Here is a 27,263-nt window from a genome sequence, read left to right as displayed (position 1 = left end):
AGAATTGGGAATATAGCATAGAGCTTTTATGTTTTCAGTATATAATTTAGAAAACACACCAGAAACTAAGCAAGTAAGCAATAAAGGTACCTTTCAGCTAACATGTGTGTATTTACACACACATACACACACACACACACACACAATTCATAATGAACTGGGTTATTAAAATAGAGGGAGAGGGCTGGCAGTGTTAATTCTATTAGATTGCTAGAGAAGTATTATTCAAGGAATTTATTTTGATCTGAAGATTTACAAAAAGCCCCAGGAGACTTTGAAATGTCCTGAATGACACTTTAAATATTGAAGGAATAGATACAATATATGCCTGGCTGTAGTGCAGATTGGATGTAAGAGTGGTATGAGAGAAGATATTCATGGTCTTGTAGGCTATGCCTGGAGAATGGATATCATTGTAGTTCTAGGTGCTTAGAAATTACTGGAATGTGTTGAGCTGGACTTCACATAATCTGTTTTTCTCTTCGTTATTTCCTTTTTGAATATTTTCAGGTAACATTCAGATTTTTTATAGATTTGTGAATGAATATTTTTCTTAATTTATCTGAACAATTTTCATCTTCTCATTCTATGAAGTGGTAGAAGTAGTAATATTTTCCCAATTGTATAATTTGTAATGCTCTGAACATTTTTGAAATGAAATTGATTTGGTTCCATTTATGTAAGAATTCATAGTGATAACCTCTGGGTGGTATTTAGCTCATACATCTACTTTATTTGACCCATTTGAAATCTGACAGATTGGGAAATTTAACATGGACATTACTAACAATGAAGTGAATCTACATTATGGATTATATATAATCTGTACTATTCAACATATAATACATAAATAAACTTGATACCAAATCCTTTGCTTCACTTCTGTGGTTGTCTTATCTTTTTAACCTAAAACTAAACTTTCAAAGGTGTTTTGTGTCACCTGTGCTAATCCTTTACACATAGAAGAACTGGATTCTACTTCTTTCCTGCCTGTATTGTCCCATGCACAAGAACAGATATAGCAAAGGGCTTACAGTCCAGATGAAAAATAAGAAACTGAGGAGACAGGCTCTACAGAAGCAGTTCTCAAGCTGTGGGTCATGATACCTTTGCCAATCCTGTATCTCAAAAAATATTACATTATGACTAATAATAGTAACAAAATTACAGTTATGAAGTAACAATTAAAGCAATTTTATGGTTGGTGATCACCACAACATAAGGAACTAACCGTATTAAAGTGTCACAGCATTACAAAGATTGAGACCCACTGATTTACACTGAGAAAGTTAAACCTGGAAACCAGCATGCAGGCATGAAGTATGCAGTGATTGGCAAGCTGTCTTTTTATAGAGAGTGAAAGAGACCTAAGAGGCGATATAAAGAAATAATATTGCATTGGTTTAAATTCTCTTGTGGCACATATTCAATTAGTGACTGGAGGGACTCTGGCCAGCTTGGGTGTGGTGGACATGACTCTGGCAGACCTTGCCCTTCTCTATGATTCCCTCTGCCTTGCTAAAAACCATTAGATAGCATTCCTAAACTTAGTGTCCATGCTCTATTCCCTTATTTGGCCAATTCCTCCTTCTAAGGCTGACTACTAAGGTTCAGCTATTAAAGTATTGAAGTCCAGCAATCAAAAGCCCCTTTTGGCTTACCTAATTAACATGACTAATTAAAAGTAAACAACTCATTTGTCTAAGTTAGGATTTCTATTTTTGTGAAGTGACATCATGACCACAGCAATTCTTAAAAAGGAAAACATTTAATTAGGGATGGCTTACAGCTCCAGAGATTTTGTCCATTATCATCATGGTAGGACATGGCAGCATTCGGGTAGGTGCTGAAAAAGGAACTGAGAGTTCTACATCTTGATCCTCAGGCAACAGGAAGTGAACTGTCTACCACACTGAGCATGGCTTGAGCAAAGAAGGCCTCAAAGCCCACTCCCACAGTGAGACACTTTCTCCAACAATGCTACACCTATCCCAACAAAGCCACATGTCCTAAGAGTTCGACCCCCTTTGGGGGACATTTTCTTTAAAACCACCATATCATCCTAACTTATGGTTTCCTTTTTACTTTTAAGAACTGCAGTTTTCCTATGTGCCACATTGTCTGTCTCCTCTTTATCTAGAGGCAGTCTTTGTATCCCCTCCCCCAATCAAGAACAAATATTCCTGCCCCCTTTCCTTTGTTCTCTTCCCTTTCTCCCTCTTCCTCTATCTCTTGTCTTTGTCCGCTATCCCTGCCCTCTATCCCTCTGGGGCAAATAAATTTCCTTTGTGCTGAGAACTTGATCTTGAGGTATCTTGAACAGACTTTGAGATTCCCTATGGTGACTATATTAGTCAAGTTTCTTTAGAGGAACAAAATTGATATGAATACATAGGTGTGTGTGTGTGTGTGTGTGTGTGTGTGTGTGTGTGTGCGTGTGTGTGTGTGTATTAAAGGGGATTTGCTTACAACTCTTAGTTGGGGTAGTCTAACAATAGTTGTCTCATGACTGAAATATTAAGATTCAGTGGTTGTTGAGTATGTGAGTCTGGATGTCTCAGCAGTCCCAATCTATTTCTGGAGTCTGGAGGGTTTCCTGGAGAGCTGTTGATCTTTAGTCTACAGTGGAATCCTGAAGGAGATGGTCTAATACCAGGAAAGGAATGCCTCAGCAACAGAATAGATTAGCTTGCCAGTGAAAGTGAGAGCAAGCAAGCACAAAGTTTCCTTCTTCCTTTTCATTTTATTGAGGCTGTCACCAAAAAGTGTGGCCCCAATTTAAGTGGATCCTTATTCTTCATATAAGCTGATTAAGAAAAGCCCTCATAGGAGAACTCAGCAGCTTGGGTTCTACTTGATGACATGAAAGAATGTTGCTTACTGATTGCTCCTCATGGCTTGATCAGCCTGATTTCTTATAGCACTCAGGACCACCCACCTAGGGATAGCACAACCCACCATGACCTGGGCTCTCCCACATCAATCACCAAACAAGAAAATGTATCAGTGGGGGCATTGTTCTAAATTGAGATTCTTCCCAAATAACTCTTGCTGTTGTCATGTTGACATAAAATCTAGCAAGTATGAGTATTTCATCATAAATTTGCCATGAGAAGGATGTGACTACCTATTGAATCTTAGAACATAGAACATGCTTCTACTTGGTAATATTCAGTGAGCTAATGTCATTGTTAACATTTATCTTCTACAGAAGCAAACACATTGACATGGATGAGATGACCCAGTAAGTTAATTGAGGAGCCAGTTCCTCTGACTAACCAAGATTTTTAGAATATGCTGGAATTATTATTTCAAGAATAATTTAATTAACTGGGCTTATGTGACAGGAGATGATAGTTTTTAGCAGTGCTTAGCTCAAAATTTGTATTTGAATTAGTAATTCCACTTATTTAGATCTTGCGATACTTTGATTAATGGGTTATATGACTTGATAGTCACTATATTAGAAATTCAAGCTAATAAGCTCCATCAAATTTACATATGGATCAATTAGAAGATAAACTCAAAATATGCTATCATACATAACACTTTAAAGAAAATGTTTTATTTTTATTAATATTATTTTTATTAGTAAGGATTAGAAGTACGAAACCAAAACAATGAATATGTATTAAAAAGGAGTAATTATTAGATTTTCTTACACAATAAAGCATTGGTGTTCCAACAGTGTCTAGCTAAATGCTGGAGAGGTCAAGATCCAGTCACTGCTCATTCTCTGATACTGAATATCTCAGCATCTCAATCTGGCATTAAAGGCCTGGGGGATTCCTGAGTCACTCTGCAGCCTAAGTGGAAGGCCAAAAAAGCTGGTTTCCAGTGTCAGTGAAGGGTAGCAGTGGAAACAGCCTTTTTGTCCACCAGAAGGTACTTCTCTCTCTAGAGGAGGATCATCCTCCTCTGTGGATCTCTCCAGAAAATATGCTCACAGATCTGCCCAGAGACATGTCTCTTTATTTACTACAGGTCCAATTAACACACATAAGCTCGTAGCAAACATCCTGGTCCTCTGACTTCTACAATCTTATCACTCCTCTTCCTTGATGCTCCCTGAACCTTAGTTACAGGGATTGTGTTGTAGATGTAACTATTGTGGCTGTCATCCCATAATGTTATTCTATGCATTTTGAGGAGTTGTGGATTTCTGTAATAGTCTTGGTCTGCTGCAAAGAGAAATTGATTTGATGATGATGGGTGAACACTAGACTTATCTGTGGGTATAAGGATAAGTATTTAGAAAGTAGTGAGAATTACACTGATTTACGAAGGTAGTTTCTTAGCATGTTCTGTTCTAGGTTTCATGGCCTCACCAGATGTATTTCACTAGGTGTATAGTGCAAGGCATAAATTCCCCCCACAGAGTGGGTCCTAAGTCTGAGTATATGACTGTTGGTTATCTTCAAGGTATAAGGGACACTATTGCAACTTTGGAGATATCTTGCTGTGCTTATCATTGTTGTAGTTCATGGACATCACACCTGAGCAACACTATTGATTGCTTTTCTTCCCTGAAAACTAACATAGCTCAGATAAATACTATGAGAGGCAGTTCTCAAAAACTAGGTTTCTGATTAGATTTGACAGTATTTCTCCAAGCTCTGTGTTTGAGCTGTGTGGTATCTTCAGCAATAAGGACTTATCTTCAAATTCTGGATGGCAATGAAGGGAAATTGTAATGACCTGTATTATTTGGAGGAGCTTATTGAGACTCACCTGACCAACAACTCAAAAGGAGGTTTCTCATGCCTAATACCAGAGAAAGCATATAGCTCTTGCCAAGAGCATTGTTAGCTCAACTTGCATAACTTCATTTTACATATGTATGCAATATATATATATATATATATATATATATATATGTAGCATACATATATGTAAATTTAGGTAAACATAAAATAGTGATTCCATATAGGTTTCAAACATCTCCAATGTGATTTATCCTTCCTAAATTCTCTGTGCCTCTTTATTGCCCTCTCTCTTCCCTGCTCAGTTAAGGACATGCCACAATTTTTCCAGTACCTCCTTTTGTAGTGCTTATGTCCTCCTACTTCCTTCTCTAGAACTCCTTTTCCCATGGTCCCTTTTTTCTGTTCTGGTTTCTGGAGATACTTCAGTTTATAGACTCACATCTAAAGATTCAGAGCCTTAAGTCAGTTTTATCCCATTTTGGTATCAGGTTAATATTGCTTTTTTGTTAAGAGTTTGGTGGCTGGCATTCTTTCCCTTTCTATTTTATTCAATAGTTTGAAAAGTACTTGCCGCTAGTTTTTTGTCAAAGACAGAATTCAGAAGGAAACATATCTGTATCTTGAATGTTTTGCTTATTACTTGAGCCTCATTGCTTCTTATAAATCTGCTTAATATAATTTTTATAGTTAACATGAATATAGAAATTCATCAATTTCTTTTAGATTTTCTAGTTTGGTAGAATGTAAATTGTAAAATACTTCAAGTGACATTCTAAATTTCATTTGTTTCTGTTGTAATGTCTATATTTTTTACTCCAATTTTGTTAATTTGACTCTTCTTGTTATTTCATTCGGTTAATTTGCCTGAGTTTACCAGTCTTGCTGTTTGATAGTTCTTTGAATTATTAAAAATTTATATTTTATTAATTTGTATTCCTATCTTGGTAATTTCTTTCCATCTACTGATTTGGGGTGTGGCTTGTTCTTGCTTTCTTTCATGCCAATACTCCCCCAACTGAAATATTTCCGTGATTTTTCTTCTTGTTTTTCTGAGGGCCTAGGGCAAATAATGAAGTCTCTCTCTCTCTCTCTCTCTCTCTCTCTCTCTCTCTCTCTCTCTCTCTCTCTCTGACTTTTAATGTAGCTCAGAATTTCTCTCATAGTGCTGTTTCATTGTACAACATAGATTTCATTATCTTCCTGTTCACTCATTATAGTAATTTTTAAATTTCTAACATAACTTTTTAATAATTGATTCATCATATTATGTATTACTCAATCTCCATGAGTTTATGTATGATTACATTATTTTCTTGCTATTGAATTTGAGATTAATTTCATTGTGAAGAGATAAAGAAATTATTTCAATCTTCCTGTATTTTAAGACTCACTTTATATTCAATTACAGGATTTATTTCAGATGAATTTTTGTAGACTGCAGAGAAAGTGTGTATTTTGTTATGGGTGGGTGGAATGTGGAATGTTCTTTAAATGTTGCTCTATGATGTCATTTAATGCAGATGCTTCTCTGTTTTGTTTTCAGTCAAACTCTATCAACTGGTGAGAGTAGAGTATTGAAGTCACCTACTTTTATTGGGATTGTTTCTTCAATACTTCAATACTCTACTCTCACCAATTGATAGAGTTTGACTGAAAACAGAACAAAACAGAGGAGCATCTGTGTTAAAAAACCTTTCCCATTTTCCTTGTAGCTTTTGATGCATTTTTTGTTGTGTTTATGACAATTATGAAATGCCATGGGGATTTTCTTTTCTGGTCTTATCTCTTTGGTGTTCTGTGACTTCTTGTATTTGTATGAGTGTGTCTCTCCTTTGTTTGGAGATATTTTCTTCTATAATCTTGTTGACAATCTTGTCTATGCTGTTGACTTGGGATTCTTTTCCTTCGTCTATGGCTGTAATTTAAAAATTCGTGGCCGGGCGGTGGTGGCGCATGCCTTTAATCCCAGCACTCGGAAGGCAGAGCCAGGTGGATCTCTGTGAGTTCAAGGCCAGCCTGGACTACCAAGTGAGTTCCAGAAAAGGTGCAAAACTACACAGAGAAACCCTGTCTCGAAAAAAAAAAAAAAAAAAATTCGGGTTTTTTTCATAGTGGCCTACACTTCCTGTGTTTTCCTTTCGTGTGTGTGTGTGTGTGTGTGTGTGTGTGTGTGTGTGTGTTTAATTTTTCCTGTTCCTTTGTTATTTGGCCTAGATTTTCTATTTTATCTTCAAGAAATGATGTTATCTCACCTACCTGCTTTATAATACTGTAAAGCTTTCGTTTGAGTTTTCCAACTGGGCTATTGAATTTTTCAATTCCATCTTCATCTCAGCCTGTGTCCTTTTCAAAGATTCTATATCTTTGTTAAATTCTATTTTTAAATTTTAGTTTGGCTTTGTCGTTTTCATCAGCCTTATGTTTGTGTTTTCTTGGGGATCATGCAGGCTTTTACTCTCCTTAAGCTCTTTCTCCATCATTTCATTGAGCATTTTCTTTGTGTCTTCTTTTAATTCCTTGAATTCTTTGAGGAAGTTTATGATTGTTCTTTTAATTTCTGTGCATTGCAGCTCATCTAGGTAATTCTCATTGGCAAGCATTTCTACAGGACTGGTAGTTTTTGAAGAGAATATATTGGCTTGATCTTTCATATTGTTGGCATTCCTCCAGTGAGATCTTCATATTAGACTTCTTTTGTTAGCTTAAAGTTCCTTGTGGATGAAGCAGTGTGGGGGAAAAGAGAATATGTGGAAGGTGGGTATAGAGGTAGGAAGTAGCCTGGGTGAAATGCATTCTAGTGGACAGAGGGGTCTAAGCCAGTATACAGGGTGTGCTTCCTGTTCCAAGATGGGAGTGTTGGGGGTAGATAGGTCTGAAACAGTTTGGTTATGACATAGGTGAGTCTTGTAGTATTGGGGATGATAGAGAGGATACTGGCTCAAGTCTAGAGTTCCTCTGTGGAAAATGGAGGAAAGGTCAAACAAGATTTATGTAGTGGTTGTGGGACCAAGGCTAAATTTGGTAGAATACAAAAAAGACATGTATGAAGAGGTCAGGGGTCTCAGCAGGCTAGATTCTGGAATGGAATGTCCAAAGTCTAGGTATGAAGTGGGATGGTGGAGGTGATGCAAAGGGTCCTGCTGTTAGGTATAATCAGGCAGATCCTAGAGAAAGCTAGAATTTGGGACCATGTGGTCATTAGAGTTCACTGCTGCAAGATGTAGTGGGGTGGGGGCGGGAGGTGGCAAAACAGGCAGGGACACTGGTGGTGGGACCAGGGCTCGATGCAGCAGGATGTGGAAAATCAAGTATAGAGTGTTGTTGATGGGGAAATCACCACCCTAGAGAAGGACATGTGAAGTCTGGGTATGGAGTAGGATGGTGTATAGTGTGCTAGGATTGTTTATTTGTTTATAGCAATGTTTGCTTTATGAAACTGGTTTCTCCACAGTTTTCTGTTGGTATATAGTCACAACTGTAATATTCTTTTAATAAACTTTTCCTTAATTAGCACGAAGTGACCCTTTTTATACCTCTACTGACTGATTTTGGTTTGAAGCTTACTTTGTTAGCTTTTAGAACAGTGGCCCGTGCTTATTTTCTAGCTCCATTTGCTTAAGATATATTTTCCTACACTTTCACTCTAAGTCTGCATCTGTGTTTGATGTTATATTGCATTTCTTAGAAGCAAAAAGTAGAGAGAAAGATTGTTTCGATCAAATCAGTTAGTCTTTGTTTTTAAAGTAATTATTAAAAGGTATTTATTGGTTCCTGTAATGTTTTTGTGCATATATGTAAGGTGTGTGTGTGTGTGTGTGTGTGTGTGTGTGTGTGTGTGTATGCATGTGTGTGTCTTAGAGTTTCTATTGCTGTGAAGAGACAGCATGACCATGGCAACTTTTATAAAGGAAAATATTTAATTGCAGTGGCTCACTTACAGTTCAGAGGTTCAGTCCATTATCAGCTAGTATAGCTTAGTGTCCTACACCTTGGCTTGCAGGCAACAGGAAATGATCTGAGATTTCTTAAGCATATATAAGACCTCAAAGCCTGCCTCCACAGTGGCACACACTTCCTATAAGAAGGCCATATCTATTCCAACAAAGTCACAATTCCTAACAATGTCACTGCTTTGGTGGGGGAGCATTTTCTTTCAAACTGCTGCAGTCTGTGTGTGTGTGTTTTGTGTGAATGTGCCTGTGTATTCACCCACACATGTTTATAAACACTGTGTCTTTTGCTATCTCTTCCCACCTCAGTTTTGAGACAGGTCTCTCAATGTTCCTGGACCTCACCCTTTCAGCTAAACTAGCTGGCTTATGAAGCATAAGTATCCACCTCCCTCTGCCCCCTCCCCAAAACACATGCAAATAATGGGGATACAGACATCTAATTTAATGTCAGGATTTCATGTGAGTATGGAGGATTCAAACTCAAGTCCTCGTACTTATGGAACAAGCACTCTATCCACTGAGCCATCTCCCCAGATCTTACAGTTTATTTTCATCATAGAAATATCTTTATTTTTCTTTTTTTTTTTTTTTTTTTTTTTTTTTGGTTTTTCGAGACAGGGTTTCTCTGTGTAGCTTTGCGCCTTTCCTGGGACTCACTTGGTAGCCCAGGCTGGCCTCGAACTCACAGAGATCCGCCTGGCTCTGCCTCCCGAGTGCTGGGATTAAAGGCGTGCGCCACCACCGCCCGGCTATCTTTATTTTTCAATTATATAGATTATTTTAAAGGATATAATTAAATGAGCTAGGATTTATTATGTTAACATTAAAATACTTTACAATTGTATTAATCAACGTTCTCTAGAGGAACAGAACTTACAGAATATGTATAAAGGGGATTTATTAGAATGGCTTTAATGGTATGATCCAGCTAGTTCAACAATGGCTGTCTACCAACAGATAGTCCAAGAATCCAGTAGTTACTCAGTCCATGAGACTGGAAGTCTCAGCTAGTCTTCAGCATTCCTATAGAAAAAGGTAGACTCTAATGCTAGTCAAGTAATGAACTTTCCAGTAGGAGCAAGTAGGAAAAGACCAGAAACTTCCTTCCTCCGTGTCCTTTCTGCCACCAGAAGTTCTGAACCAGATTAAAGATGGATCTTCCAATGTCAGAAGATACAGGTTAAAAATGGGTCTTCCCACTTCAAATTAATTAATTAAAAATCCCTTACAAGTGTACCCAACCATTGGGGTTTTAGTTAATTCCAGATGTAGTCAAGTTGACAACCAAGAGTAGGTATCACAAGCTACTTCATCTTTCAACAAGAATTTCCAAAATTACTTAAGTGTTTTTTATTACACAAAACCAGACAGCAAAGAACATCATATATTTTGGGTATAAAAAATAAATCTTGGTGTTCAAGACAACGCTAAGAGAATAAGATAAATCACAAACTGGGAGAAAATATCTGCAAAGGATATATCTGATAAAAGAAATGTTGTGTTATTCAAAAACATTGGATGCATTCTAGTAACTTAACAATAACAAAATTTAAAAACCCAAGTAGAAATAAGCAAAGGAATAGAATATAAAATTTTCTAAAGAAAATGAATTTTATATCAATGATATGAAAATGCATTCACCATGATATACCATTGGGAAATTATAAATTAAAATAATAATTCAGTGCCCCAACACATCTATTAAAATCTCAAAGCCCAGCTTCCTCATGGTGCTTCTTAGGGATCAGCTTGCTCATATTAGCACCCACTCAACTCCAGAGTTGTAGCCTGGAAAATTTATATTTTTTAAATTAGTGAATGTTTTCATGTGTAAAATTGATAAACTGAGATACTTTATACTTCTGAAAAAGCTTTTAATCTCCTCTCTTTATTCTCCTAAATTATCTGAGGTTGCTGGAAGTAAAAGTCCAAATAATTCATAAGATCTTTTCTTGATTCTCTAGCCCATGTTTCCAAAAAACTAATATGAACAAAATAAACAAACAACAACAACAAAAATCTAGTCAGTATGCACGAGGAAAATAATACGTGTGAAAACTCTTCATGGAGATAGAGAACATTTTGGGGTTGAAAAGTCTGAGTTAGAAACAATCATGAAGACAAAAAAGGCTGCATTGTGAGGAAAAAAATGACCTCGATAATTCAGAGGCCTTAGTAAATTATGATCTGTGTTTCACAGGAAGCAAAGCAAATGTATTCATGGAGGCATTCTGGGGCTTCATTATGAAGTACTTCCCACAAAAGGCTCATGTGGTGCAGGCTCAGTTGCCAGCTGATGAAGGCCCTGACTTTATCACTGGGTTATTCCAGTAATGTATTCATAATGCATTGGTGTTATTTGGGAAGTGGTGGAAATTTTCAGAGGTGAAACCTGGTTGGAGAAAGCAAGTCAATGGGGACATGTTTTGGAGGGATATATCTTGTCTTGGGCATGTTCTTCCATCTATGCTTTTGGACAACAATGAGCAACTTTAATCTGCCCCAATCTTTTGGTGCCATGTTATTCTGCCTTATCCATAATCCACAGCAATATAACATGCTAGAATGATTGAAATATCTGAAACCATGAAGAACATAAGACCCTTCTCCCTAAGTTGATAACATTATGAATTTTGTTATAGTAGCCAAAAAAAGGAGCAGCTAACGTAGGAAGGAAGTAATTTCATTGGATTTAGAAGTGGAAAAGGAAATACATGACAATAAAGATGAAATTGTAGGCAATTGTTTTACAGAAGTCCAATGGAAATGTCCTCCAGACTTAAAGCAATCAGAGCTAGATTGGCAGACTTTCAAAAACTGAAAATTTGGCAGGATGGGGAAAGAAAGATTTGCCAAATGAATATACCAACCACTGACAAGAAATCTGTCTATGCTAATTAAGCATTTTATAGATTAGCATAGTAAGACTTCTTGTCTCATACATGAGATAATCCCAAGGCAGCTGGGAAAGGCAAGCATAACAGTACTGACATATTCTGTGATGAAGTAACACCTGCTATCATGGTAATACCCCTACATGAGTATCTCATTCCTACAAGCACAGGTAGACGTCCACAACAAGCAGAATCTTCTCTTTTAAAGGCTTGTAGCTAGGAAGGCCAGAAGATACAACTAATATACATGCTACCACACGAAGAGTCTCCTGTCCTCAGGTGATCAGAGGATTTGTCAGTATTTTAAAATATAAAGAAATTTTCTGATAAAATTTACTTGAATCAGACTATATGGGTCTCAATCATCCCCTTTCTCCAAAGTGACAAATTCATAATTATCATGAAAGACACAGATTTCTAAGTAGTCAGCGAGAGTCATAAAATGAGAGAGACAGAGAGAGAGAGAGAAAGATGTCAATACATAAAATATGAAAGAGAATTACATCAAAGATTTTAATGGTAGAGGATTCCAAAGTATACCGTGTAATACAAATTGGAAGATAAATTGACAGACATGACAATGGGGGGAAAAACACCATTTAAGGAAGGAGCTCCATCTATGAATGTGTATGCTTTCTTCTCTTATGTCTGAATACAAGACAACAAGCTCCCAGTCATCCATATTGAAGTCATATATACCGGGTTATAACAATTCACTGAAACACAGCTCTCATGGGTTTTCTATCTCCTGTTTGTCAAGGGTAAATTGATATTTAGAATGGATGAACATGTGAATGAAAGCCACTTCACATAAAATAATCCCCAAATAAGAAAAACAGGAAGTCAAACCTTGAAAAATAGCATTTTTCTCATAATAGATATACTGAAGCATGCTCATGAAGATGTGTTATGTAGCTAATTTTTTTTTAAAAAAGACACACTCAAAATACACAGGCAGGTAAATCTCTAGGAGTTAGATGTCAAGCTGGTCTACATATTGAGTCCCAGGCCAGCCAGGTCTATATGGTGAGACTGTCTCAGAAAAAAATAAAATCTACACCTAAGAGATAGTAAAGAAAAAGAAAAACAACAAATGCTGGTGTGGGAAATGAGAGATTCGTATTCACTATTGACGGAAGTACAAATAGGTACAGGCCCTTTTGGATTCAATACAGAAGTTTCTCAAAAATCTAGAAGCTAATTTTCCATATGACCCAGCTATACCACTTGTCTTAGTGACTGGTCTATTGCTGGAGACACCATGAATGACTAAGGCAACTCTTATAGAGAAAAGCATATACTTGGGAGCTTGCATACTATTTTGGGGGATTATCAACATGGCAGTCAGCATGGCAACACACAGATGTGGAGAACTAGACAAGAGCTACATCCTGGTTTGTAGGAAGAAGAAGAGAGAAGATATGCTCAGTCTTGGCGTGGGCTTTTGAAATCTTAAAGTTCACCCTCAGGGACGCACTTCCTCCAACAAGGCCACAACTCTTAATTCTCCAAATCCTTCTCAAATGGTGTCACTCAATGGTGATTAAGTATTCAAATATATGAGACTGTAGGGGCTGTTTTTATTGAAACCACCACAATACTCTTGGGCATAGTCCCAAAGACTCTGGGTCCTACTACACAGATACTTGCATAAGTTACCCATGTTCATTGATGCTTTGTTCATAACAGCCAAGAAATAGAAAGTCTAGCTGTTCACAAACTGATGGATGGATTATGAAAATATGATACATATACACAATGGAATATCATCCCACTATAAGAATAAATGGCATTTTCAGGTAATAGACAGAGCTAGGAACAATTACCTATGTTCTGTATGTTCTCTCTCATATTTGGTTGTTAGATTTGAAACTTTGGATATGTGTGCTTATTTATAGTACCACATAGAAATCAGAAAACTAGTGAGAGACTGTAGAGGGAAAGATTTTAATGCACAGAACAGAGAGCACAGAAAACAGGTAGCAAGAAGGAAAGTGTGATTTGTTGACAGGGATACCTAACGCTAAAGACCTTTAAAAATGACATATGAAAACTACAGCATTCTCATGCTGTTCTGTTTTCATATTATTCTACTGACCTTATAAGATACAGTGGCATATTTTAGCTTTTGATTTTTTAATGCTTTTTTGTGACTTATAATATGACAAATTTAAACAAGATAGTTATGGAATAATTTAGCTCTGAAGTTTATTTGGTGAGTTTCAGTTTGGAAAACCTATCTAACTATGAGAAGGGCTGAGTCTCTCAATCTTACTGTGTCAGAAACTATGTACCTTTTTGTTATTAGTGTTTGTTCTATGAAATTTTGAGTTCCAAATATCCTTTTAAGTATTGTTCCATTCATTAATATGTAGTTACTCCCAGTGTTCTGAATAATTTTTTGAAACATACTTTATCAAATACACGAATTACTATACCAGCTTGTTTACAATTTCTCTTTGCTTGGTGAGTTGACTTCTCTCCCTTGTTCCTTGTTATTAGTTTTTAGATATCTTTGTCAACTAAGTGTGTATCTTAGAGGCAAGAGGCAGTTGGAATTGTTTTTTATTCTACTCAGTCTGCATATTTTTAGAGGGGAGTTGAGGCTACTTAGTTTTAATGTTTTAAGGGGCTAAAGGTGTTTTACCATTTCCAATTATTTTGTTATTTGATGGTCTAGTTTATTGGCTTATTGATATTTCTCTCTCTTCCCACATTAGAAATATGGGATTCCTGTATTGGATATAATTCATTACAACCACGTCAACTCTCTCTCCTTCCCTGTCTCTCTTTTCCTTTCTCCCTATCCCTCCCTCTTACCCTCCCTCACTTCCTTTTTCTTTTTCACTCTCATGTTTAACTTGATCGTCTTTGTTTATCTATTCTTCTGTTCTCATGGATGAAAGACTTTTTTCTTATACTTGTATAGAATAGTTTTTATTGAAGAACTTTCTACAGTGCTTGCTAAATTATCTTAAATTGTCTTCTTTTATGTTGGTTTGGAAATGTTATTTATCCATCAATTTTAGAGATATCTTTGATGCATAGAGACATATTTGATAGTTATAGAAATCTTGCTTGAGAAGTACTTACTTATGCCTGTGCTTGAGATATATTGTTCCACGCTTCCTTAGTTTTAAGGGTCGGTAATGAAAATATTATCTTTTGGAGACTGGCTCCCAGCTCCCATCCTGCCCCCAGACTTCCCTTCTGGACAATAGGTGAGTGTCTGGGCTCAGCCTAGATCCCATCCCTGGGCACCAGCCACTCCAGGGAAGACCTGCCCAACTTGGCCCCAGGTTCTGGCCACTGGGCAGGTTCCCTTCTAGCCCTACTGGGAAGGCTCCCCTTCTCCAAGACCCCTGGGAGACCCTGCAATCTCCATGCCTTACCCCCACACCCATTGCCCAAGACTCCAGCCACTTCTTGAGACTTAGAGATTGGCCCCCAGCTCCCATCCTGCCCCGGACTTCCCTTCTGGACAAGAGCTCCCATCCTGCCCTGGACTTCCCTTCTGGACAAGAGTGCCCATCCTGCCCTGGACTTCCTGTCTGGACAAGAGCTCCCATCCTGCCCCAGAGTTCCCATTTGGACAAGCGAGCTCCCATCTGGACAAGAGAGAAAGACTTCCTAAGTCTGTCAGCTCTGTCTGAACCAAGTGTGCTAATAAGACCAAGAACGAACCACAAGGAGATGTGCAGACATCAAGGCAGAAGTACATACAACAAAATGAAGAGCAATACAGCATCACCAGAACCTAGCCCTCCTCCAACATCTAGACCTGAAAATCAAAAATTGGAAGAAGCAGAAGAAAACAGCCTTATGAATAATATCATGAAGAAGGTAGAGGCTTATATAGAGGAAAAGACAAAAAAAAATGGGAAGAACACTATAAACAACTAGAGGAAAGGACAAACAAAGTAGAAGAAAACAATAAAGTCCTGGAAGAAAACAATAAAGTACTGAAAGAAAATCATGAAAAAGCAATGAAACAAATGAAGAAAACAGTCCAAGACCTGAAAAGGGAAATAGAAAAAATGAAGACACAAAGAGAAGGAATGCTGGAAATAGAAAATCTGAGTAAATGATCGGGAACTTCAGATGCAAGTGCAACCAACAGAATACAAGACATGGATGAGAGGATCTCTGGCATTGAAGATACGGTAGGAGAAATAGATTCATCAGTCAAAGAAAACACTAAAGCCAACAAAGTCATGAACCAAAATGTCCAAGGAATTTGGGACACCATAAAAAGAACAAACCTACGAATAATAGTGATAGAAGAAGGAGAAGAATACCAACTCAAAGGCACAGAAAATATATTCAACAAGATCATAGAAGAAAACTTTCCCAACTTAAAGAAGGAAATGCCTATGAAGATACAAGAAATCTATAGAACACCAAATAGACTAGACCCCCCAAAAAAGTCCCCTTGCCTCATAATAATTAAACAACTAAATGTACAGAATAAAGACAGAATATTAAAAGCAGCTAAGGAAAAAGGCCAAGTGACTTATAAAGGCAAACCCATCAGAATAAAACCTGATTTCTCAATGGAGACTTTGAAAGCCAGAAGGACCTGGACAGATGTAATGCAGACACTAAGAGACCATGGATGCCAGCCTAGACTAATATACTCAGCAAAACTTTCAATCATCATAGACAGAGTGAAAAAGACATTCCAAGACAAAGCCAGATTTAAACAATACTTATCCACAAAACCAGCTCTACAGAAAGCACTAGAAGGAAAATTCCAACCTAAGGAAGTCAGATACACCCTGGAAAACATAGGCAATAGATAAAGCCACAGCAGTAAACCCCAAAGAAGAGAAGTACACACACACACTACCACCAAAAAAAAAATAACAGGAATGAACAATCACTGGTCATTAATATCCCTTAATATCAATGGACTTAATTCACCTATAAAAAGACATAGGCTTACAGAATGGATATGAAAGCAGGACCCATCTTTCTGCTGCATACAAGAAACACATCTCAAATTCAAAGATAGACACTACCTAAGAATAAAAGGCTGGGAAAAGACTTTGCAATCAAACAGTCTTAAGAAACAAGTGGGTGTAGCCATCCTGATATCCAGCAAAATAGACTTCAAACTAAAATCAATCAAAAGAGATCAAGAAGGGCATTACATGCTCATCACAGGAAAGACCCACCAAGATGAAGTTTCAATTCTGAACACTTATGCCCCAAACACAAGGGCACCCACATATGTAAAAAAAAATTACTAAAGCATAAACCACATATAAAAATCCACACATTAATAGTGGGAGACTTTAACACCCCACTTTCACCACTGGACAGATCTCCCAAATTGAAACTTAACAGAGAAATAAAGGACTTAACTGATGTCATGACTCTAATGGACTTAATAGATATCTACAGAACATTCCATCCTAACAAAAAAGAATATACCTTCTTCTCAGCACCCCATGGAATCTTCTCTAAAATCGACCACATACTTGGCCACAAAGCAAATCTCAACAGATACAAAACAATTGGAATAACCTCCTGTGTTCTATCAGACCACCATGGTTTAAAGTTAGATTTCAACAACAAAAACTACAGAAAACCTACAATCTCATGGAAACTGAATAATGCTCAACTGAATCAACAATGGGTTAAGGAAGAAATAAAGAAAGAAAGTAAAGACTTCCTAGAGATCAACAAAAATGAAGACACCACGTACCCAAACTTATGGGACACTATGAAAGCAGTGCTAAGCACTAAATGCCCACATAAAGAAGTTGGAGAAATCTCACACTAGTGACTTAACAGCACACCTGAAAGCTCTAGAACAAAAAGAAGCAAAGTCTCTCAGGAAGAATAGATGCCAGAAAATTATCAAAGTGAGAGCTGAAATCAATAAAATAGAAACAAAGAGAACAATACAAAAAATTAATGAAACAAAGAGTTGGTTCTTTGAGAAAATCAACAAGATAGACAAGCCCTTATCCAAACTAACCAAAAAACAGAGAAAGAGCATCCAAATCAATAAAATCAGAAATGAAGAGGGGGACATAACAACAGATATTGAGGAAATCCAGAGAACCATCAGGTCATACTTCAAAAACATCTACTCCACAAAACTGGAAAATATAAAAGAAATGGATAATTTTCTGGATAGGTACCACATACCTAAGTTAAATCAAGACCAGATAAACTATTTAAATAGTCCAATAACTCCTAAGGAAATAGGAACAGTTATTAAAAGTTTCCCAAGCAAAAAAAGCCCAGGACCAGATGGTTTCAGCGCAGAATTCTACCAGATCTTCAAAGAAGAGATAATACCAATACTCTCTAAATTGTTCCACACAATACAAACATAAGGAACATTAACAAACTCCTTCTATGAGGCTACAATTTACCTTGATTCCTAAACCAAACAAGGATACAACAAAGAAAGAGAACAACAGACCGATCTCCTTCATGAACATTGATGCAAAAATACTCAATAAAATACTGGCAAACAGACTCCAAGAACACATCAAAACAAATATCCACCATGACCAAGTAGGCTTCATCCCAGGGATGCAAAGGTGGTTCAACATACGAAAGTCCGTCAATGTAATACATCATATAAACAAACTCAAAGAAAAAAACCACATGATCATCTCACTAGATGCAGAAAAGGCATTTGACAAAATCCAACACCCCTTCATGATAAAGGTCTTAGAGCAATCAGGAATACAGGGAACATACCTAAACATAATAAAGGCAATTTACAGCAAGCCAACAGCCAACATCAAATTAAATGGAGAAAAACTCAAAGCAATTCCACTAAAATCAGGAAGGAAGCAAGGCTGTCCGCTCTCCCCATACTTACTCAATATAGTACTTGAAGTTCTAGCCAGAGCAATAAGACAACATAGGCAGATTAAGGGGATACAAATTGGAAAGGAAGAAGTCAGGCTTTCCCTATTTGCAGATGACATGATAGTATACTTGAGAGTGACCCCAAAGATTCCACCAAGGAACTGATACAGTTTATAAACACCTTCAGCAACATAGCAGGATACAAGATCAACTCAAAAAATTCAGTAGCCCTCCTATATACAATTGACAAAGAGGCTGAGAAGGAAATCAGAGATACATCACCCTTTACTATAGCCACAAATGACATAAATACCTTAGGGTAACACTAACCAAACAAGGGAAGGACCTATATGACAAGAACTTTAAGTCCCTGAAAAAAGAAATTGAAGAAGATGTCAGAAAATGGAAAGATCTCCCATGCTCATGGATAGGCAGGACTAACATAGTAAAACTGGCAATTTTACCAAAAGCAATCTACAGATTCAATGCAATCCCCATCAAAATACCAACACAATTCTTCACAGACCTGGAAAGAATAATACTCAACTTCATATGGAAAAACAAAAAACCCAGGATAGCCAAAAGAATTCTGTACAATAACACAACCTCTGGAGCCATCACGATCCCTGACTTCAAGCTCTACTATAGAGCTACAGTAATAAAAACAGCTTGGTACTGGCATAAAAACCGACATGTGGACCAATGGAATCAAACTGAAGACCCTAACATTAATCCGCACACCTATGAACATATAATTTTTGACAAAGAAGCCAAAAGTATACAATGGAAAAAAGAAAGTATCTTCAACAAATGGTGCTGCATGACTGGATATCAACATGTAGAAGGCTGCAAATAGATCCATATCTATCACCATGCACAAAACTTAAGTCCAAGTGGATCAAGGACCTCAACGTAAATCCAGCTACTCTGAACCTGCTAGAAGAGAAAGTAGGAAGTAGTCTTGAATGCATTGGCATAGGAGATCACTTCCTAAATATAATACCAGTAGCACAGACACTGAGAGAAACAATCAATCAAAGGGACCTCTTGAAACTGAGAAGCTTTTGTAGAGCAAAGGACATGGTCAACAAGGCAAAGTGACAGCCTACAGAATGGGAAAAGGTCTTCACCAACCCCACATCTGACAGAGGACTGATATCCAGAATATATAAGGAACTCAAGAAATTAGACATCAAAATGCCCAACCGTCCAATTAAGAAATGGGCTATAGAACTAAACAGAGAATTCTCAACAGAGGAAACTCAAATGGCTGAAAGACATTTAAGGAATTGCTCAACATCCCTAATCATCAGGGAAATGCAAATCAAACCAACTCTGAGCTACCACCTTACACCTGTCAGAATGGCTAAGATCAAAAACACTGAAGACACCTTATGCTGGAGAGGATGTGGAGCTAGGGAAACTCTCCTCCACTGCTGGTGGGAATGCAAGCTTGTACAACCACTTTGGAAATCAATATGGTGCTTTCTTAGAAAATTGGGAATCAATTTCCCCCATGATCCAGCTATACCACTCTTGGGAATATACCCAAGGAATGCTCAATCATACCACAAGGGCACTTTCCCAGCTATGTTCATATCAGCATTGTTTGTAATAGCCAGAACCTGGAAACAACCTAGATGCCCTTCAACTGAAGAATGGATAAATAAAATGTGGTACATATACACAATGGAATACTACTCAGCAGAGAAAAACAATGACATCATGAGGTTTGCAGACAAATGGATGGATCTAGAAAAAATCATCCTGAGTAAGGTAACCCAGACTCAGAAAGTCAAACATGGTATGTACTCACTTATAGGAGGATACTAGATGTGGAACAAAGATGACTGGACTTCTACTCACATCACCAGGGAGGCTACCTTGAAAACAGGACCCCAAGAAAGACACAGGGATTGCCCAATGACAGAGAAATGGAAGAGATATACATGAACAGCCTGGACATGAGTGGGGATAATGAAGGGCGAGGGTCAAGGGAATGAGAGCTTGGGGGAGCGGGAGATCCCAGCTGGATCAAGAACAGAGAGGGAGAACAAGGACTAGGAGACCATGGTAAATGAAGACCACATGAGAATAGGAAGAAGCAAAGTGCTAGAGAGGCCCATAGAAATCCACAAAGATACCCCCACAATAGACTGCTGGCAGTGGTTGAGAGACAGCTCGAACTGACCTACTCTGGTGATGGGATGGCCAAACACTCTAATTGTCATGCTAGAAACCCCATCCAATGACTGAGGGATCTGGATGTAGAGATCCACGGCTAGGCCACGGGTGGAGCTCTGCATGTCCAATTTGCAAGAAAGATGAGGGTTTATATGAGCAAGAATTGTTGAGACCAAGGTTGGATAAAGCACAGGGACAAATAGCCAAATGAATGGAAACATATGAACTATGAACCAATGGCTGAGGGGCCCCCAATGGATCAGGCCCTCTGAATGGGTGAGACAGTTGATTGGCTTGATCTTTTTGAGAGGCATCCAGGCAGTGGGACCGGGTCCTGTGCTCATTGCATGAGTTGGCTGTTTGAAACCTGGGGCTTATGCAGGGTCACTTGGCTCAGCCTGGGAGGAGGGGACTGGACAAATAAAAAAATCTTAAAAAAGTAAAAATAGGTGATAAACGTAATAGATGATATTGCACATATATTCAGAATTTCTTCCTCATTGGCATAGTATGGTTTCTCCTTCTCCTTAGATATTCATTTGTATTTTTCTCCATAAGTGGGGAAGCAGAAGACTGCTAAGCTTACTAATTCAGACAATTTATTTTAGTGTGCCCATCTAGATGAAAGGAATTTCTGTAAGCACAGACTGCTTTCTACCAGAATTTCCTAACAAAAGTTCCCACTGAATTATACCCAGCATGTTATCCTCTTGCCTGAACCGAATTAGGAATCAAGCTTCCCACAGCCAGGCATTCCTGTGGCTTTGTTTCTAAAAGGCTGTTGAAGGTTAAATACCTTTCTATCAGCTTAGCAGCTACACCTGAATCTACTGATATTTTAACTATTGTCTGGCTGTCTTGAGTTCAGACTCTCTAGCCACACTTCTTCAAAGTGCCCACATTCTCACATTTACCCTTGTAGCTGGAGTTTTTTGGTCCTTCCTAGCCCATGGGTGAGGACAAACCTCTCTCACCCGCCAGTCCCACAGTCACTCAGACCCAACCAAGTAAACACACAGAGACTTATATTGCTTACAAACTGTATGGCTGTGGCAGGCTTCTTGTTATCCAGTTCTTTTATCTTAAATTGACCCATTTCTATTAATCTATAAGTTGCCACATGGCTCATGGCTTACCGGTATCTTAACACCTGTTTCTCATCATGGTAGCCGGCAGCATCTCTCTGCCTTAGCCTTTTACTTTCCAGAATTTTCTTTTCTCTTTGTCCCACCTATACTTTTTGCCTGGCTACTGGCTAATAAGTTTTATTTATCAATTATCCACAGCACTTCCCCTTTTCTTTTTTTAAAAAAGGAAAGTTTTAACTTTTATATAATAAAATTACATATAACAAAACAATTATCAACCAAGAATTACAGTTACAATATCTAGTCTATTTGTATTTGGCAAAATTAAAGAAGATATCCTATCTATCCTATATTTGTGAGTCTAAGGTTTTATATCTAACTTATCTTTTATCATGACTAAGGAAAATTATAACTATCTAGTCTTCAACTATATCAAAGACCTCAGAAGGATATAATATTACCTGAGAAACAGGAGACGGATGCAAGCAACTTTCAGGAGTCTTGAGAGAGTAGACAGAGACAGCTGGCAGCCTGGACAGTCATCAAAAGTTTCTCTGTAAAGTTGGGGCATCTGTCTTTAGCCCACAGGCCTAAAGTCTCTCAGTCATTTTTTTCTGTGTCCTGTAGAATGTCTGGCAGTTTCCTCTGTGAAGCAGGAACCTGAAGGACCATTTTGTCAAGCAAAGTTTAGTGGTCACCTTCCTATGGGTCCTGCATGTCCAGTCAATCAAACAGTCCAAGCAAGAACAGTTTCTTGCCCAAATAGCTATTTTTGCCAAGAAGATAAACTCCATATAGAGTGTCTTCAATGGCCATCCTCCTCTCTGAAGTAAATTGGTGCTGCCAGCAGTAGACATGTCTCATTGTTTAGAAAATTAAATTTTTAAAACATTTTAAATGCCATATTTTGTGGGTCTTTGAAGTATTTGAAGATTACCTATCTATCTGAAATATATCTATGTATACCTAATAAACTTAACATGACTATAAGTTTGACTATCATAAAGGACTAATTGTTCCATTACAATTTAAATGAGTTGTATAAACATAATACCTTAAACAAGAGTAAAAATCCACATACAGTATAACAAAATTAACTTTAAATTTGTATCAATAAACTAAAATCCATAGCAATGTAAAACATTTTTAAACAAGTTGCTCGTTAAAAGTAGGTTCAATAATCTACCCCTTTATCTTATTATTATCTATACTGTCCCCTTTTGTTCTTTAGAAAGAGATTGTATTTATAATCAACCTATTTTAAATAAAAATATTGGTTTTTCTCTGTTCCACACAAGAGGGCTCTTCTGATATGGGATACAAGAATCTCCCAACCTTTTTTTAAAAAAAATATGTTTGGGTTTAGAGAAGGAGTGAGCCAATTCCATCTTCAAAGCCAGCTTAGTATATTTGGGAATTTGGACATAGCTTCTCTTACTACTTCCTGTTGGAGGGGGGCACTGTGTCTTATGGGGACACAAAGAAAATTTTAGGCTTATGGGGTAGTCCATAAAGCTGTATTGTCTAAGCCAGTTGCCTTGAAACTGTTCTAGATGTTGGATCATCTGGGCCATGGTGTCACTGGAGACCATTTAGGGAGTCTTGGCTGGTCAAACCTGATCTGTCTTAATGTGGAACAAATCCATAGCCTCTGGCTTTCTGTGGAAACAAAAGCAGAGCCTCTTTTTCAAAGCAACATATTCTTAGATCTAAATTTTGAAGTCAAGGTATCTTGAAAATATACATATCTGCTTAACTCAACAGCTTTTATAATCAAATGTTTTTGTGTAGTTAAAAATCCCAAAGACAACACAATCCAGATTCCCTGTGTAATATCCATCTTTATGTGGCTTATTTTTTATATTACCTTTACTGTCTCTTTAAAGACTTTATTTTTAAAAACTATCTATTTTTTTTATATAACTGTATATATTTCTTCTTTTTTTTCTTTCAAGCCTATGTACATTTTTACACACATTGTAAAGCATTTAAAGTCTTGTTCTATCTGAATCTGTTTTATTGTGAAACTATTGTTTTAAACTGCAGCATTACTAGGGCCAAAATAGCAGCTTTGGCTGGTGGCTCCGCCTACCTCAACTTTCCAACATGGCGGTGGTACATTTACCACCAGCTCTGGGAGCCATCGACTCTTAGAAACAGTGGGTCTATGCTTCTATCGAAGCAGCATATAGCCCAGAAATCTTTTTTTTTTTTACTAGCAAAGACTAAATCTACCATGCAGTGTAATGTGTCACTTGTAGACCCCTCATTTTCGCCATATTAGAGGTCAAGCTCGCATGCCATGAACCCGTATTAGTAGCTCAAACCCACAGGCTGTCACTAACTTGAGAGAGATAAATAGGAAGCTGTTTTTAGCTCCATTTTACAATCTTGTTTTTTTAGTTTTTAGGTGGAAACTCTTGCTCCATGTTGGGCACCATTTGTAGCTGGAGTTTTCTTGGTCCTTCCTGGCCCACGGTCAGGACAAATCTCTCTCACCCACCAGTCCCACAGTCACTCAGACCCAACCAAGTAAACACACAGAGACTTATATTGCTTACAAACTGTATGGCTGTGGCAGGCTTCTTGTTATCCAGTTCTTTTATCTTAAATTAACCCATTTCTATTCATCTATAAGTTGCCACATGGCTCATGGCTTACCAGTATCTTAACATCTGTTTCTCATCATGGTGACTGGCAGCAACTCTCTGCCTTTTACTTTCCAGGATTTTCTTCTCTCCTTGTCCCGCCTATACTTTTTGTCTGGCTACTGGCCAATCAGTTTTATTTATCAATCAATCATCTACAGCATACCCTGGTACAGTTTTGATCACTGTGCTTGCTTTTTATCAGCCCACACTCTGAAAATGCTGGTGCCACTTCCATGGTCATTTTCCTGGCTGACACAAAGCTGATTCATGGGACAGCTATGATGATCACAAGTCTAGCAAACACAGTGACAGATACACTACTTGCTGCTTACTCTGTTTTACCTGTTGGAGAAATTCACTGACATTGTCACACTTGGAAGCAGTTTACCTGCTGAGATGATTCACCCCAAGCTTCAAGATGTTTTTGGTGGCCACAGCCCCTTTGGTTTCAGAAGTGATAGTAGCAGCAATGAGCACCCAGGACCGTTCATGAGAGAAAGTTACTTAAAAGCAACAAACACTAGCTAGCCAGTCAGAGAGTTCTAGAAGTAGGCTGACAACCAGGAAGCCTGCATGAGATTGACCTACAGCCTCTGTATATATTACAGTTGTCTAGCTTGGTCCTCTTGTGTTATTTCTAACAATGGGAAAAGGGGCTATCTGATTCTTTTTCTGGCTTTTGAACACTCTGCTGAAAAAATTGGTATTCAAACACTTGGATTCACTTTATAAATAGGAAGCTACATTTTGTCATGGACAATCTCTAAATCTAGGAACACAGGATTTAGTTTCCTATATCAAACTCTCTGTTTGAATAACTTTCAAACTTTGCTAAATATTTTTTTCATTCTTCCTATTTATTTTTACATTTGCCAAAGGATTATATACTTATGTTTGAAGAGACAGTAGGAAGCTTGAAAATAACCTTTAATGAAACCTTTAAAGTAGGCATACCAAAGTGGGGCAGGTACATGCAGTCCTGTCTAGACCTAGTCAGCTTTCCTTGACCTAGTTAAAAAAAAGAACTATGAAAAATTAAAGGTAAGCAATGAGCCAAAGTTTTGCTGAAGGTAGCTTTGATGGATTAAGAAGAATCACATCTGATCTTCCCAAGGAATCACATTCCTCAGACTGTCATTATAAGCCAAGAAATAGAGAAGAGATGGAAGCATGAGCAGCAAAGTTCTTAGAGCAGCAAAGTTCTAAATGGGAAGCCTTTGCCTTGCTTGTGTGGATAAAACACTTGGATGATTTAATGTCCCCAAACAGCATCCATGTGAGTTTTAATGAATGAACTAGAAGCTCTTTAGTGTGTCTAAACACAAGCTCCAGATGTCCACCACAAAGAAAGCCATTCTCTCAGAGTTTCCTCACTTGATATTCCAGGCATTAGCGCATGTTTCTGAGAGTATATATAACTTATCTCTCTTATGTGAAATAAAAAGTTGAGTGTGATTCAAGTCTACCAAACAGCAATCTTCCCATCTATCTGTGATAATGAAAATCACATATCTCTAGAAACAGTAGAGACCTGATTCAAACCTCAGTCTGTGCTTTGCATCATTCTTTAGTAAAACACTCCTAAAAACTTCATCTTTCACTGCAGTCATCACTCCTCTCCTGTCATTTATGTGCAATTGTTTGTGGGTATGGAAGTGTTTAGTATAGATTATGTGCATATTCAAGATACCTATGACTTTGATGTCATCACAATTACCCAAGAAATAAGGTGACTATAATAACTGCAGTTATTTACATATAATTATGGCAAATATTTTTTCATTTTTGAGATATGCAATTTTCGTAATTATTATATGACAAGGCTGACCTGGACCTCATAACATAGCTCAGATTACTGAAGGTAATCAACCTTACCCTTCTGTACACTGGAATTAAAAGCATGAGCCACCAACATGGCTGGTATGAATTCTTATAATAGCTCTATGTTCTAGTTGGTTCTTTGTTAATTTGACACAAGCTAGAGAAATCTGGGAAGAGGATACCTCAATGGAGAAAATTACTCCATGAGAATGATATGTAGTCAAGTCTGTGCAATGTTTGCTTAATTAATAATTGAGAAAAGAAGAACCCGCCTACTATAGGCAGTACCAGCCTTGGGAAGGTGGTCCTGGTTTGTATAATAAAGCTGACAGCATCATGTTAAATGGAGAAAATATTGACGCAATCCCATTGAAGTCAGGAACGAGACAGAGCTAACCACTATCTCCAGTATTCTTCAATATTGAGCTTGAAGTATTACCTTACCTGGAGCGATAAGGTAAGAGTAGGAAATTAAATGAATACGAATAGTAAAAGAAGAATTCAAAAATACCCCCTATTTATATATGAAAGGATAATATAATATTAAAGATACTAAAAAAAATGTCAAGAAATGGTAAATTAAGCAATGTGACAGGATATAGAATCAACTGATACAAATCAATAGATTTTTCTCTACACCAACAAGAAACATACAGAGAAAGAGATTAAGGACATACTCCCATTCATAATGGCATAAAAGAAAATATAATATCTAGTAACAAACCTAACCAAGGAAGTGAAGTACTTCTATAATAAAAACTTCACACTCCTAAAGAAAGAGATAGAGAAAGATACCAAAAAATGGGAAGACATTATATGAGTATAGATTGGCAGAATTAACATTGTGAAAATGATCCTTTACTATGAGCTATTTACAAATTCAATGCATTAAAGAAACACACTTTAATATCAAGGATAGACATTACTTCAGGGTAAAGGATTGGGAAAAGGTATGCCAAGTAAATGAAACTAAGAGGCAAGCTGGTATAGCCATTTTAATATCCAACAAAATAGACTTCAAACCAAAACTAATCAGAAAAGAGGGGGAAGGACACAATTTATTCATCAAAGGAAAGTCTATCAGGATGACATTTCAATTCTTAAATTCTATGTCCCTTGTTTGTTAAAG

Source organism: Peromyscus eremicus, chromosome 2, assembly GCF_949786415.1.
Source record: "Peromyscus eremicus chromosome 2, PerEre_H2_v1, whole genome shotgun sequence".
In the NCBI taxonomy this organism is placed as follows: Eukaryota; Metazoa; Chordata; class Mammalia; order Rodentia; family Cricetidae; genus Peromyscus; species Peromyscus eremicus.
The sequence above is the reverse complement of the archived record's forward strand: the minus strand, read 5'-3'. Positions refer to the sequence as shown.